Below are 3,685 nucleotides of genomic sequence, written 5' to 3'. Positions count from 1 at the left end.
ATATGAAGCTACAGCTAGCAAACTGTTAGCTCATTTTAGCCTAAAGACTGGAAACAGAGTGAAACAGCTAGCCTGGCTCAATTCAAAGGCAACTCAATTTGCCTTTTTGCCTTTAAATTTGCTCACTGGTTAACACATTATATCTTGTTTGTTTAATCCGTACAAAACAAATGTGTAAAAACTACAGGTCTTCATTTTACATGGGTTATGTGTCAGACAATTTCTTTGCTAGGACCAGTGACTTCTGGGAATTGGTGAGCTTTAGAGGTGGTGGTAGTTGGATATTGATACTTTCAGACAGAGCCAGGCTAGCTGTTCCCCTTTGATTTCAGTCTTTATGCTAAGCTAAGCTAACCAGCTGCTGGCGCTAGCTTCATATTTAACGAATAGACACGAGAGAACCTCTCAGCAAGAAAGTAAATAAACGTACTTCCAAAAGCGTTGAACTATTCCTTTATATACCAGATTTTTTTTAACAAGCGTGGAAAGAGTGGAAGTTGTTATTGATCACAGACAGGTTTTCATGATTTATCAATTGAAAGGCTCAAATGTAATGAAGCTTAGAGGACATAAAACAATATCTAATGAAGATAAACTGAACCAGTGAAACCATTAGCTAGCACAGAGCTGTATGGTAGAGAGCCATGTCAGGAATTTGTTTTTCTATCTCTGACTTGTATCAACCTTATAACAAAATTCTGGACTGCATTAAATAGCACACAAACAGATGTTCTTCCCTGTCTTGCTAAAAGGCAATTCATGGTCTCACACATCACATCTTTCATCTGTCAAAACCAAACCATGGAAAATATGTGACCAGACTGATACAGAAATCATTTTCCACCACCCTCATTTATTTTGGAGCAATAATGTGGCCACTTTCACCAGACATTTTTCTTCTTTTTTATGAATATAAATTCAGCTGTCAAGGGAGTTACTCTCCCCCACAGAAACACTGCTCCTGAACTGCCTTGGTTGAAGTCCTGCCTCTTCTTCTGTAACGTGGTGATGTCACCAAGTAACACATTTGCATAATACCTGCCTAGCGGCTAGTTTGGTAAACCCTCAAGCAAAGCTAGTTAGAGCGGAGCTGGAGCGGAGTCCGAAGAGTTTGGCTCGGTTGACCAATCACAACAGAGTGGGCCAGCTGACCAATCGGAGCAGACTGGGCTTTTCGCTCTCACACAGAGCGTTTTATACAGAGGGTGAAAAGAGGTGCTGCAGCACAGCCGGTATGAGAAAAGAAAAGCATTTAACATTAAAGCATGTACTAGTAGAAACCCATAATTCAAACATGCTCCTGCATAATAGGCCCTCTTTAAGCATTTACTGCATCCCCTTTAATAAACCTCTTTAGCACAGGTTAGATTGATTTTAATGGCAGGTCTCTGTTTATGCATAGATGAAAGTGGCCAGTTTGTAGACAGCCAAATGGTTATTGATCAGGTAGCCATTAACCTTAGAAACTGAAGGAGTAAAAACCACAATTATATGTCGATGTCACTCCTCTAAAATCAGATGCTATGCACACAAAGAGATTTACAGTACCAATATGAGCAGTTATAGCTGTGGGTTGGTTGGGATTTTGGAAGCCATCCATCTCGTCAGTCCATCTCCCTCGCTACCCCATTTCATTTCCATTTCATCATCAGTCTCACAGCCATGATGAAATGTCAGTGGCGGTATGCTGCGGCTTGAGGGCTGAAATCAATGGGATTCATCTGGACTCAAGTGTTGTCGTAGTGGCTCTCATCGTAAATCAACATGTCCTTTGTCACATAAAGTACTGAACTCCAACACTAATGGTCAAAATGTTCCTCATATTCAATGATAAATGGCCCAGGAAGTTGCCTGATTGGGAAAAAGTCTGCATAAATATAAGTAGCTTGCCTCCCATTACTCCCCCTGCATTTCTCTTTGGTCTGAACGGTTCTGCTGAGATGAGTGTACACAGCAGTGTATGACAGATTTAGTGCAGGCAGCACACAGCTATGACGCTACGAGAGACAGTGTAGGCAGACAGAGATAACTCACACTCTCGACCTTAACATTTCTGCTGCATTCACCACACCAGACTAGCTCAGCATATAGTTCTTCCCAAGGTACATACTGTACTATGGTGACACAGCGAAAGTAACATGCCAGCTCACTGATTTTGGTAACACAGCTGATAGCAATCATGTGGTGTTTACCTCCAGTCTGGCCTTCTCTACTCTTCTAACAGGCAGACATTTTTTTCCCTACTAGATAGTTTGTCAGAGGGGCTCGAAACTCTAATGACTCTAATAAATGCCAAAATTGCAGAATATTAATTGAAATTGGTGAATATTATATAATATATTTATTTATCTTTGTATCAATTCCCTTATATATCTATTCTTCTGTTTAATTTTCTCTTTTATTCATTTATATATTTATTCTTAATATGTTTTAAATGTATGTATTTATTTTTGCATTTAAATTTGTATTTATTTTATATGTAACATAAATAAATAAAAGGGAAAATTAAACAGAAGAGTAAATAAATAAGGTAATTAATACAAAGATAAATAAATAAAGAATCAAATTAAAAAAGAAATATCACTTCATATTTTATCAATTAAGTAATGGCTACTTTTGTTTTTAATATTATTTCTGCTACATTTAATGACATATATATTTATTTATTGAATCATTTCTGTATTCATTTTTTTTTTATTTTGGCAGGTTCCGTCCTCCATATATAGTTAAGTTTAGAAAACTAAAAACTACGTGGCTGGGCTTAGAACTACAACGTTTGTAAAGTGAAAATGAAACTGAACACAGGACACGAACAGCGGTCTCCTGGATGAAAGTCTTGTGTTTGTTAAACCCATATATCTTCCCTCCTGCCCGCCCGTGTTTCTCTTTTCACTATTTAAACTACGTCACCACCGCACTTTATCTGAGCGTTAACTGTTGCTGCGGATGGGTTTACATTGTTGTTAATGGAAAGCCCGGTGTGTCTCGTCCAGGTGCTAAAGGGTGCCTTGTGCGATGTTATGGTATCTCTATGGAGCACCACCTGACCCCAACTTTACTGTGTGGTAATTTCGTTAAACTATATGCAAGATGGAACACAAAAAAAAATTATGAAGGCCTTACAACTGGATCCCCAAACTTATTTTCAGATAATCCAATGACCACAATCCACTTAAATGGATTGTATGCACTTATCGTCGGAGACGATAACCTTTCTCGCTGCGGAGCCCCGTCACTTCACAAGACACGGAAAACCTCAGTTAGTCTGGAGGAGCTGCAGCATTTATTTCTGCACAAACGTCCCCTGTACATTCACTAGATATTCTCAGAACTACGAAGTCTTCTGCAGTGTGTAGTGTGCGCGCATGCACGTGAGGTGGAGCGAGCCGAGTGAAGGCAGGCAGGCAGGTTGAGGAGCAGAAGAGCAGAGGAGCAGAGACTCCGGCCCTGGAGACCAAAGCTACGGTCTCCCCCGCGTACTCCAACCGCGGCCAACACTGTTTTGCAAGACGGGCTTCACTAGATACAACTTTGCGGTTTTGGTGCTTCCGTGTAGTTTGTGTTGGAATCTCGTCTGAACAGCGTAGCCACACACGAGTGCGCATATGCGAGCGCGCATGGGACACCGACCCGGGTGATTTATACGTGTAAGAAGTTAACAGTCCCTTTAACATACAGTGAACTG

Source organism: Sebastes fasciatus, chromosome 3, assembly GCF_043250625.1.
Source record: "Sebastes fasciatus isolate fSebFas1 chromosome 3, fSebFas1.pri, whole genome shotgun sequence".
NCBI lineage: Eukaryota > Metazoa > Chordata > Actinopteri > Perciformes > Sebastidae > Sebastes > Sebastes fasciatus.
Note: the sequence above shows the minus strand (reverse complement) of the source record.